The sequence below is a fragment of the Meriones unguiculatus genome, chromosome 1 (assembly GCF_030254825.1).
Source record: "Meriones unguiculatus strain TT.TT164.6M chromosome 1, Bangor_MerUng_6.1, whole genome shotgun sequence".
In the NCBI taxonomy this organism is placed as follows: Eukaryota; Metazoa; Chordata; class Mammalia; order Rodentia; family Muridae; genus Meriones; species Meriones unguiculatus.
The window spans coordinates 122652293-122665407 of NC_083349.1; positions in this window are offsets into that span (position 1 = coordinate 122652293).

Genomic DNA, 13115 nt, shown 5'->3' on the forward strand with positions numbered 1-13115 from the left:
TCCTGGAATCCCACAAGGATCCCCAGAGCTTTCTATTTCATGTCTCCTGCTTTCTCTTCAATTACTCTCTTTTTTCCTTTCTGTGTGAGGAAAAAAAAACTGCACCCTGAATGCACAAAGTCCAAGGTGAGGAGAGGAGAATGAGGTTTTGTGGTGGAAGGTGCCTTTGAAGGCTCTCATGAAAACGGCACTAGCAGGATTCTGAGGCCACCTTGAGAGCAGCCTCTAACTACCACTGGGTTTTCCTCATGGCCCTGGCACGGTACACAGTAGGGCTCTTGGTTTGGGGGAAGCATATCAGATCCTGTAGGACAATGCTAAAGAACAGAAAGTGGAGATTTTGAAAGAAGGGGATCCTTTCTTTCCCTCCTGTCTTTCCTTCTTCCCCTCCTCCCTCCCCATCTGAGCTGGTTTGGATAAGAATGTTCCCCCCAGCCTCCTATATTTGAACACTTGGTCCCCAGCTGGTGGCACTGTTTGGGAGAGGTTTAGGGGGTGTGGCCTTGCTGGAGAAAGTGTATTAATGGGATTGGGCTTTAAGAAGTTAAGGCCTCACCGAACTGCCATCTTGTCCTTTTTCTGCATGGTGTTTGTGGTTGGAAATGTGAGCTCTCAGCTCCCTGCTCCAGTTGCCGCACTGACCCTGTCCTCATGGGCCCTAACCCTCTAGAACTATAAGACCAAATAAACTCTTTTCTCCATAAGTTGCCTTGGTCATGCTGTTTTACCACATCAACAGAAAAGTAATCAATGCATCAACCATATCCCTTTTGTTCCTCCCTCCCTTCCTCCTTCTTCCCTTCCTTCCCACTATCCATTTTTTCTATCTCCTCCCCCTATCCATTGACTTTTCCATTCATCACCCATCTCTTTCTACAAAGCAGACATTCTTTCAAAAACTCAATAATGCCATATGATAAGTATGCAGAGCTAGTGTATGAAAAGAGTAGGGAGGTAAAATGATGAGAAAGTCAGCCCAGAACACTTCCTCTGGACCTTGGGCAGCTGCTTAGGAAGGGACATCCAGGCCCAAGCTTTCCAGCAGCCAGCAGGATGGAGGCATGCTAACATATTCGGTACCCTTGATTCCAGCATCTAAGGTAAAAATAAACCCGTTGCCAAGGAAAAGTGTGGCTCCACATGATTCCAACATCAGGAAAAGTTCCCTGGGCTTTTATGGAAGTCGAGATTGGAGGTGTTATAAGGAAGCACGGTGTGGGTTCCTGTCTTTGGCTAAGCAGGGTCCTAGCTAGAGGACAGTGTGATTGACTGGACTCTGGACGGCTGGAGCCAGTCAAAGATGAATGATTAAGTTACGTATTTATTTGTTTTTCCTGATATGGTGATTTGTATTTCTAAAGAATATAAATGAGGGCAGGAGTTGGGTAGAGCTGTGAGTGTGTGTATGTGTGTGTGTGTGCACACTTTCAACAGAAAAGTCACGGGGTCTCAGGAATCAAGTGATATCTAAGTGAAGGCACAAAGGAAACAAGGGAGCCACTGAGTATTTCAGGGGTGTAACATTCTGGAGAATGGGGTTATAACTCTAATCATGCAACTATACCAAGGTTATTGCAAAATCTCCCCCCACAAAAATCTCTCTACAAGTTAACTCCACGTGTCCAGCTGAGGTGACACGAGAGCACTCAAGCCTGAGAGACAGGGTCACTGCTTGGAAAAAATGGCCAGCCTGGTGGGGTCATATCACCCTAGGGAAGTCCAGGCAGGGGGACTTTGACCTCGCTCCTGCTCACCACCTGGTAGGCCTGTCTCCTCTATGGACTCTCTGAGGCTGGAGCCCCATTTCAGCTCCACACTTACAGTGAAAGGTTAGCAGAAGCATGGCGAACCCCCAGGCTCCAGCTTTGCCCAGTTTGAATAGGCAGAATTGTGCCTCTGGCCTCACTAGGTGTGGCCCCCTCAACATGTCCTTCCTGTCCAGCTCTGGTTTCTGTATGTCTGAGTTTGAGGACTTGCCCATTGGAAGAGCCACCAGCCATTAGATTCATTGAGAGTGTGTGTGGTGACCTGTATGGTACAGTTCTGACATTCCCAAAGTCCATTGCTTTTGCATGGAGGATGCTGCTGTTTCTCTCTGGTTACATAAGTGATTGTGCAGGCAATATTGCTCAGAGAGCTAATCTCTCCTCCAGGAGTGTGTGGACAGTCCCTGCCTAAAAATAGAAAGTGTGAAGAAAGTTGTCAAAATGAGGGAATTCAGATAAAACAAAGACAGAAACTTGTACGAGGTTAATACCGATTGACCTCTATGTGAGAGGAGAAAAGATGAGACTCAGTAGAGGGAGGACAGTTGAGGGCCTTAGGGCCAACACACTGGGCCATGAGCTGCTGCCTACAGCTTGCTGGGATGCCCAGACACAGTGGGAACTTTGCAAGGAAAGGGCCAGGCAGTCAGAGGCAGAGCTGGTCAGCTGGTCAGCATAGATACCCAACATCTATGAAGAGTTGATGCCCCCAAAGGAAGGAGGGGGTTGGGAAGGATGTAGGTGCCAGCCCCATGAGATGTCAGCTCCTCTGGACAGAACACTAGGTAAGTCTGTAGTCATCTTACCGGCTCTTCCTCCTGATCCATCCCTGGGAGAAGAGTGATGACGTTGGCTGCGGGGATGCTGCTATCCTGGTGTCTGGGCAGGGCGGGGTGGATAAGGCAGACAGGCTGCTTGTGCAGGGGTTAGGTCCCTGGTCCCAGCTGAAGAGGAGATAGGACGTGGCCATCTGCAGAACAGGCTGTGATGATGAGAGCTTCGAGCAGCACATCATCGTAGAAGAAAGAGCAAGGCAAGGGTCATTTCCACAGCTGGAGTTCCAGCGGGGCTCACAAGAGAGCCTCATCCTCTGGGAGCCTTCTGCGCTGGATGCATGTCACTTCCCTTCCCCCGCAGGTGTAGGCCAGCTCAGATGTAACTCAGATCCTTGTTCGGTGGCTTGTGATGCCTTGTCCTTTGAAGTGGTCTTTCCAAGAACAGTAGACCCTTCTGAGTCTTGAGGGCCACAGATCTAACAGGCCACCTTCCCAAAGCACTCTAGGGGAAACCAAGGTCCCATGTTGAAGGTAAGCACACCCCTTCCCACCAGAGCATTTTGGCCTGGAAGTTCCCTGGAAATGGCAGGTGACATCTCCCCTAGGACCAGTTATCCATTCCCAATAGCCCTGGCATCTAGCTCAGGTTGAGCATTCCAGGAAATGGTGGTAGTCGCTGTGGGAAAGCTGCAGAGGGGACTCACCTGGATTTCCTAAGGCTTCTCTCACACTGTGGCGCCACCTGCCAGCCCCTCTTGTGTTGTTGGGTCTCTTCCCCTATAGGTCATCCCTCAGTGTTCCTTCCCCACAAAGCATGGGCTTTTCTGTGTGCGTGCCTGAGGGCTCTCCTGAAGGACAGCCTATGGAAGGTGCTCCTCAATATACATACCCTCCTTTGTCTCCACTCGTTAGAAAAACAGAACCTGTTCATTATTCACTGATTTCTGAAGTTAAAAAGACACACGCCCCACAAATCAAAGTGCACTCTTAAAGTTCAGCCTTCAGTATTATAAAGTAAGGGGGAACTTTTAAAAAAGAATGAATTATGACAGAGAAAAGTAGGACGACCAGGGCTGCCTCAGAAGAATCTTTTACTCCATCTTCATAGTGGAAAAATTCTGGTTGAAGAGCGAGTTATTTGTACAGGAATGCCACCATCAAAATGGTGGATGAGGTCTTGCTTCGTGATAGAGGCAGCATTTGCTGTCCCTCTGCTCACTCAGGCTGAGTCTCCACACACTGTGGAGCAAGCAAACCTGCGAGGAGGTGGAGGAAGGAAGGCAGCTTCCAGGGAAGAGAGTCATGACTCTAATGACTTCACAGTAGGTACACTGGGTTTTCTTGTCTCCAGAACCCCAGATTTGGGGCAGAAGAGCTGGAAACAAATGAGCAGAGATGATGAAAGTCCCAGCTCAAAGGCCCACTCTTCCAAAGTGGTGGCGCCATGAGTTGGAACAATAGGACCCGTGGCTATCTCGCGTTTTTTTTTCTTACTCGAACCAGGGTTTTTCTATGTAGCCTTGACTGTCCTGAACTCACTCTGTAGACCAGGCTGGTCTTGAACTCACAGAGATCCACCTGCCTCTGCCTCCCCGAGTGCTGGGATTATAGGTGTGTGTGTACCACTGCACCCGGCTAGTTGGTCTGACTTCTAAGAGAGCATCTGGTCCTCAAGATGCTGCCCTTGGAAGGAGTTAATGGTGAGGTTGAGGAGTGAGTGAATTAGAAAGAGAGATTGCCACAAAGCTGGGCTGCCTTATGTTTATGATTCCCTTTACATAAAGCCAATTTTCTTTTTGCTTGTCTGCCATGCCCTGGTGAAGCCAGTGCTGAACGGATAGGACTATTGATTTGGGGGCATTCAGACTTCAAAACCAACCAGAGTAAAACACTTTTCTTTATAAACTACCCAGCTTTGGGTGTTATGACAATTAAAAAGGGGACTGGTACAGACACTAAGTGTTCTTCCCCACAGAACAGCAGCCTGCTGTTCCCCATGATGACGAAAGCTAGCTAAGGCATCTTGACTTCGTCTGTGGAGGGGCTGTCCTGAGGTAACCCCTTCTTCCCTGAAGAGGACACAGTGACCACAGTGTAATGACAGTGAGTTGCAGAAGCATTGGAAATGGGAGCAATGGGACCAGAGACCACATGGCTGCCTGGGAAAGATGAGGGAGATTGGCCAGCTAGGAAAGACCTGGGAAGGGAGGGACAGGCTCTTACGGAAGCTCCTATGCCCCAACCTGTGAGGATCTTCCCCAGGGCTTCACTCTTCCTTTCCCCACAGTTCCCTCTCCTGTGTGTATCCAGCTGATTTGGGGTCAGGGCTAGCAACACTGTTGGAAGAGTCTTTGGGGAGTTGTGGCCGCAATCTGGAGGACGTGGTGGTCTTTAGGAACTTCGGGGTTCCTCACTGAGTCCATATGGAGATACAATTGCCCAGACCTGCTCACAGACAGCCACGGACTCCAAGGCCACCTCTTATGTCACAACTCTGTTGCCGTAGCTCCCCACTCTTTAGCTTGCCTGCTTGCATTGTGAAACACATGCTTTCCTGCCTTCTCAGCCCAGGGATGATCATGTAGAAATCATGTAGAGACTCACGGTCACCTGGTAGCTATTTATGGCCAATGCTACCAAAGACAAGCCAGTAAGTGGGGACCTCAGATCAAATGTAGGTACTCCTGTTCCATGAAGTGGTGGGTTCTCCCTTCACTGCCTTGGGTCTGGAGTTAGATCCTGGCTTCCTATGTCTCTCTGCCTTTCTTTCTCCAGTTTCCTCATCCAGAGTCCAACTCTCTTCTCTGGTTCTTCAGAAGCTGACAGCGGCAAGCTCAGCAAGGTGCTGTCTGCACCCTTCCTTGGTCTGTTCTATTCGACTTGCTTCTCTCACAGCCCAAAGACCCTGATGACCTTTCCATAAGGGAAGAGGCCCCTCTGGAGGATGCTAGACTGTGAAGGCTTGGCAGCTGCCTCCTTCCTGTCTCTATCAGCACGTTTTCTTCCTCAATGTTCATTGAATGAACTGTGCTGCCCCAGACTTGCTAGAAAGAATATCATGAAGAAACCTCTAGAGCTTTCTAGAAAGAATTTGGCTTATTGATCTCAGGAAACAAAACAGAAGGAACCTAAACATTGAGAGGTGACAGACAACTGGATGGGGCCTGTCTTACCTTGCTTTCTTTTGCTGTGTTAAAGACCATGACCAAAAGCAACTTGGAGAAGAAAGGATTTATTTCACCTTACAGGTACCTACTAAGACCACCTCGAACCAAACCCCGCTCTGACCCCAGAGTCACCATAGCTTCTTCATGTGTTTTCTCTTGGCTGTAATGTAATATCCGATATGCAGGGTATCTGTGATGGCCGCGACCCATCAATCGAGCACTGCCACTTCAGAGGGTATACTGCCAATTATGGGTTGTGTGTGTGCTTTACTGGTACATAATGTACAAAAGAGTCAAAAATGAATGAGGACATTCATTGAGGGACATTAAGGCAGGAAGCAAGAGGTAGAAGCTGAAGCAAAGGCCCTGCATGGCTTGCTCTGCATGGCTTGCTCCGTTTTTGCTTTCTGTGTATAAGCAGGACCACCTACCCAAGACCTGTACTTCCTATAACAGGCTGGGTGGGCCCTAGCAGGTCAATCATTAATAAAAAAAAATGTCCTACAGACTTGCCTATGGGCCAGGATGATGGAAGCATTTTCTCAATTGAAGTTTCCTCTTCCTAGATGACTCTAGTTTGTGTCGGTTGACAAAAAACTCGGGACAGACAGGACTGATGCGGTGTATAGGGATGTTGTGTTGAGAGCCACCAGGAACCTTGGCTGCCATTGTGCAGGGTTGGGCCTTCAGCAGGAGGCTCTGATGGGAAGACTGTGGGGAAGGGCAAGCCTCAGGCTGGAGCGGATCTCCTCCCACTCAGGAAAACCACTCTGGAAATGGGAAGCCCTGAAACTTGACATGTCTGTCCCCTCTCTGCAGCCTGAGCTGTGCTCTCACCCATACATACTGCCCTCTGCAGCTCTTCTGGGCCCAGGGTACCGCTTCAGGATAGTGATGGAAATCTGTTGAGGGACGTTTGTCCCCAAAGGGAGGTCAGAAGGGAGAGGAGCCACCTCTGAGGGCTGCTGCAGGCACCTCGGGGTTGCAGCTGGCTTCTCTGTGGCCTCTTGGTTGGTACTGTACAGAAGCAAAGAGGCAAGTATGAACCAGTGTGCCAGCTCCAAGACACTGAAGAATGTCCATCAGCGAAGATGCCTTTCTGGGCTTTGTTTTATTTTCTTTGTTTGCTTTCAAATAACAGAACATATCAACAGATGCACCAGGCAGACGATGCCTGTTAGCATTTCACTAAACACCAGCAGCCTCAGATGCCTGCCTGACAGATTCCTGTCTTCACAGGCAGTCTGCAGGGATAGGATGGGATTCCTCAGAAGAACTAAGTAGTCTCTTCCTGCCAAGGGCCACAGAGGGGGGCTGGGAGCCCTCTAGCTTAGTCCCCACCAAGACCACCTATACCAAACTGACCCCAGGGTCACCATAGCTTCTTCATGTGGTTTCTCTTGGCTGTAATATAATATCTGATATGCAGGGTCTCTGTGGTGGTCGCGACCCATAAGTACAGAACTGCTACTTCAGAGAGTGAACTGCCAATTATGGGTTGTGTGTGTGTGTGTGTGTGTGTGTGTGTGTGCTTTACTGGTACATAATGTACGAAAGAGTCAAAAATGAATGAGGAGGATCCAGGGGCCCTGGCACTGAGCAGCCATGGCATATGCCTGTCTGAAGTGCAGTATCGGTGGTGACTTGGTTAAATCATGCTTACCGATGTAGTTTATAGCTGAGATTTCAGACTGTGGATGGTCTCACTGTTTGGTGAAGAATTAAATGCCCGAATGGTAACAGTTAGGGGGAGAAATAAACGGAACTCTAGATATGTGATTTGACAAGGCTGCCCATCATCTTTCAATGCCCAGGCTCCTTCTTTTTTATTTCCTGAGAAATCTACGAGCCAAAAATCTTTCGAGAAAGTTCTGGGGGTTTCTTCTAAAACTTCTGTTCTAAAAGTGAATGAAAAATTTAAAAAAACAAATGTGAATTTAACAGTTTAGGTACTGTGCCTTCTAATTCCATATCCCCATTGGAACCTCAGAAAGCAGCCTTCCTTGAAAAGTTTCTGCAGGTTAATTATAATGTATACTTGTCACTCTTAGTTAATTATTATATTATTATTATCTTCTGTGGTGGTCTGAATGGGTAGCCTAGGATAGACTCAAATTTGAGATCCTCCTGCCTCAGCACTCTGAGTGCTGGAACCACAAGCATGTACCACCCTGTGTTAGACCTGCATCTTTGCAAGAGGCCAAGTGAGGACACAGAGACTGCGATGCACAGGGAAATGTCACATGACAACAGACCAGAGTAATTCAGCTGGGAACAAAGACTGCTGGCCATCCCAGAGGCCAGGAAGGAGCATTCAGAGGGGGCGTGGACCTGGCAAAACCTTGAACTCGGACTTCCAGTATGCCGACTGTATGACAGTGTCTGCTTAGGCTTTAAGCCTTTTAGTCTGCATCAGAGTGTTACAACAGCCCCGGGCAACAGACACACTGAGTAGGGTTTCAATGTTTCTCGCTCAGTGCGTTGTCTTGCACAAGCTCTGGGGCATCCCCCATCTCTGGGACAATAGTTATGGGGAGATGTCTCTCACAGGCCAAACAGGGAGTCTAAGATAGAGGCAGTGCAGTGAAGAGCAGGGCTCTCTGTGTAAGGTGTGACTTCTAACCGTAGACTAGGCTAGCGGCGTGAACCCATGCAACAGCACATGGGGGAGGGGAGGGGTTTTCCTACTGCAGTAGCCAAAGCCAGGGAAGGCAGTGTGGCATCTAGAGGCTCAGCCCCACCTGGACCAGAGCTGTTTGTCTAGCTGCCAGGAAAGGAAGGAATGGGGAGTATCTATGCCTGCTTGGCTCCCCTTCTCTGCAGTGGTTAGTCTGTAGGTGTGCCACCGATTTCTACATCAAAAACTTCTCCTGCTTCTTCTGCTGCTACTTCTTCTATTTGAAGACTGAGTTTAAATTTCTAGATTGGCCTTGAACTTGAGATTTTCTTGCCTCAGCCTCCCTAGTAGCTATGATTCCAAGTCTATACCATTTGACTCAAAAAACCTTCTGTCTTAACTCCCTCACTCTATGCTGAAAACCATGGCCAGGTCCTCACAGCTCAGCTGTTCCTCAGCTCCATGCTTTCCAGATGTTCCTGCTGCCCCTGGCAGTAAGCTTTCCTCCAGGTGGGAGCAAGGTCCCCTATTACACGCTACCTCCCTCCTAGCCTTCCTCCCTGGACCCCACAGCTCTGTAACTTGAGGCCTGTGGATGCTGTTTGAGGTGTCCTACAACCTTTCTGCAGCCCTGTAGCCCTAGTTCCATCATGCCATGCTCTTTCCACCATATGAAGCTCTGTAACTTCTAGACTGGCAGCCTGTGTCCTTGTGGTCTGTGGACGGAGGTGGAACTATTCAATTGCTGTCATAGCGCTTTACTTATTTTAAAATACTGTTTGGTGGTATTTAGAAGCCAGGACCTTTTACATACATATTCTAATTTTCAGAGTCCCTGGAAGAATCTGAGGCTCTATAATGATGATAGTGACATCAGGTCCCTTTCTTCCCAGGAAGTCTAAAGGAGCCATCTTTTTCCTATCTGGTCCCTGCGGCCCCAGGCCACTGTGTTCAACAAGTCTGTTCCGGAAGGCTCCAGGATATGTAAACCTTGCTCTCAATTCTACTGGAACCTTTGAGTGTGACCAGCTGACAGACAGTCCATGTTAACAGGCTCTGGTGGTCACTGCTGGCCTTACCCAGGCGTCACATAGATCATTCACGTGTGTGTTTCAATGTGTACATGTGAGTGGGTGAGTGGACTCACAAGTGCACGCATGTACGCATAGACCCAAGAGGTTGGCCTTGGATGTCCTCCTCTATCATTCTGCATCTTAGCCTTTGAGACAATCTCTTACTGAGCCTGTAGCTCAGCAATTCAGCTACACTGGTTGTCCAGGAAGCCTTAGGGAATCCTCCTGTCTCCTCTTCCCTACAATTAGATAAGGAAATCCAGCCCAGCTGCCAGGACTCAAACATGGGACCAGTGTTTTCCACCTTCATGTTGTTAGGTGACGGGAGCATGGAGGCCGTAGGGCCACTGACAGTGGACTGTTCCATATTTAACCGAACACACCCTTTCAGGGAAGCCACCAGTTGCTGCCCTGTTGCAGCTCTGGATGATAATAGCTGGTGACAGGGAGAACTGAGGTTGTGTCAGGACTCTGAGAGTCCGCAAGGCTTTGACATTGGCACTGTCCTCAATATCTTCTCTGGACTTGGCCAACCCTGGTGAGGATGGCCTGTGACATTCTCTCCTTTACTAGGGACAAGCCTTGGGAAGGTAGCAGTGCACTATGCTCTTCCGGTCTTGGTGGCTGTGGGCTTGCTGCTCTCTTTCCTGTAGCCATTCAGATAGTATGGCTTGGGAGACGTGGTCCAGGTCCTGGGACCACGCAGGTGACAGAGATAGTGTCCTCTGCCCAATGCAAAAGCCTAGTCACACATCTCAGCAAGGTAACTGCCAGGAAGTCTCCTAGCCAAGCGTTGCTCTTCTTGGGATGCTTCAGGGTTGGGAAGGGACATGCTGCTCTGAGACAGATGGCTCTGGCTAGCCTCCCCTCCAGACCTAAGCCATGGCCACACAGAACTGGAAATACCCTCAGAGACTATCTCCTGGGTCCCTGTCTTGGATGGAGAAAACATCTCAGGCAGGAGATGTTGCCAGTTGTCAGCTAGAGCCAAGTGGGAAGCTGTGGAGGAGCCTAGGGACCTGATAGCAGAGGGGTGGAGGGGTCTGCAGGTGAGGCTTTGGCATGAGACCCCACCACAAGGTGCAGAGGGCAGGATGAGAGGCCAAGTGATCCTGGTCTGTGTTTACAGGGCTCTGTGTGCTTGGGCCACACTGCAGGAAGATCCTAAGACAAGATTTGGAATGGAGTTCAGGCTTTGGGATGTATCCTAAGCTCTAGGTCTCTCCTCCCACCTTTGTGTAAGTTCTAGGGATTGAACTCATGTCATCAGGCTTTGCTGCAAGAGCCTTTACCCACCTAACCATCTTTCCCTTCTTCTTTCTTCTTCTTTCTCCTTCTTTCTTCTTTCTTTCCTCTGCTGCTTCTTCTGTAGCTGCTTCTATTTGAAGACTGAGTTTAAATTTCTAGATTGGCCTTGAACTTGAGAGTTTCTTGCCTCAGCCTCCCTAGTAGCTATGATTACAAGTCTATACCATTTGACTCAAAAAACCTTCTGTCTTAACTCCTTCACTCTATGCTGAAGAGCGTGGCCAGGTCACAGCATTAGGAAGGTTGAGAGCCACTGCTCTAGAGGATGAGAGCTGGTAAAATAAACGTATGTATGTGTGTGTATATACATATGTATATGTGTGTATGTATGTGTAGGATTTATTAGAGCAGCTTGTAGGCTGTACTTTAGCTAGACCAACAACAGCTTCCTCCCACTAGAAAGTCTAAGTATATGATAGCTGTTCAATCCATGAGGCTGGTCTTCAGTTTCCATTGGGATCCTGACAAAGTAGATTTTAACACCAGTGAAGGAATGCCTCAGCAGCAGGATAGATGAGCTTGCCATCAAGAGTAAGGCCAAGCAGGGGGGGGGGGGAGCAAAAATGTCCTTCTTCCATGTCCTTCTATATGGGCAGATACCAGATTGAGGGTCGGCCTTCTCGCCTCAAATGAGCTGACCAAGAAAAATCCCTTATAGATGTGCCCATCTGCCTGGGTTTTAGATTCCAGATTTGGTCAAGTTGACAAGATTAGCCATCCTACTACCAGAACAAGCACCTGGCAGGGAAACCTCACGACACCAGTAATAACAATGAGTTCACTGTGCAGGTGCCATCCAGTGCCATCCCTACCTGCCTGTACCTAGACGAACACACGAGACTTTTAGTTTGTTGTCCGTATCATTTGAGCCATAATTGGGTGCTGGCTTATGACACGAAGAGAAAGCACGTTTACTGTCAGATGGTATAGGCAGGTCAGGGGAGAAGGCTCCAGAAAGAAACCTGGGGCTTCCCTATTCTCGGAGGCTAGCCTGAGGTTCCCACTGCAGACAGGTTCCTGAAATACTGAGCTCCCTCCTCAGGGAAGGGGTCTCCCAAGGCCGGAGACCATGTGTAGGTGAGTAGGCCAGTACCCCAACCACAGGAGGCTGGCTGGGAATCCCACACCCTGCATCCTCCGGCTGAATGGAGGAGGTTTTGAATCCCAGACACAGTGATACAGTCTGTGCTCAGGCTTGCATCTTCATTCCAGGGCAGGTATCAAGGAGGTATTTGGGGAGCATAGCAACCACCTCTACCCCGAGGACCAGGGTCAGTTATCTTCGAACTGTACCTGCTAGCCTTACCCAAATGTCACAGGACCCCTTCATGTATGTATGTGTGCATGTGCGTGTGTGTGTTTGTGTGTGCGTGCGTGTGTGCATGTTCCTGTGCATTCCTGTTGATGTCCAAGGTTGACTTTGGGTGTCTTCCTCAATCATTATTCACCTTCAGTTCTCTCGCTAAACCTGGAGTTCACCAATTCAGCTTAGACTAGCCACCTGACAGGTCTGTGGGCTCCCCTGTCTGTGCCTTCTCAGTCCTCGGGTCACAGGTGTGTGCTGCTGTGCCCAGCTTTTCATGTTGGTGCTGGAGATCTGAACCCAGGTCTCATGACTGCACAGCAAGCACTTTACTGACTGAGCCACAGCACCAGCCCAGCACTCACATTTTGATGTCACAGCTAGATTCAGGTCGTGGCTTTTGCATCCGTCTGTTGCATCAATTTCACCCTGAACTGTTTCTTGGAGTTAATCTCTTTGGGGTCCAGGTTTTTCATGTATAAAATAGGACTGGTGTAGGTGAGATCTGGAATAGTTTAGGATAGTTGCTAGAGGACCCTGTAGGATACTCTGTAACAGGACACTTTATTCTTCGCCCTCAGTTCCTGCTGCCTGTATCTTCATCCCTAAGAGAAATGATACTTGGAGCTCTTTGGTACCCAGAGTTCTGTGGAGGTATTCTGGACACAGAGTGTGTAACAGAGCTATCTGCCCTGTGACCTTGTTCTGGGTGTCTATTCCATACGGGGACTTATGGCAAGTTCATCTGAGAGGCTCCTCACCCTCCCACTAATACTAACCATAGATGCTTCCTTCTGCTGGGCCTGGCTCCAGCTGTTAGAGTGACTGCATGGAGCCACTGGCACAGGAGACTCATGGGCCTGCAACCCATGTAGCTTCTTGACGGACATAAACTGTCAGGTGGAGCCCGGGGAGGAGGCGGGTTGTGGAGACAGATCAGAGGGGTGAGATTTAAATAACGGGAGGTTCTCCACCTTGGCTACATGTTTGGAATCTCTGGAAAGACTTTACAAATGACAACCACCAGGTCACACCCTCAGGATGGTGGCTTCTTTTGTGTGATTTTGATTTGTGTGTGTTTGTGCATGAGGGCATGTTCCTGTGT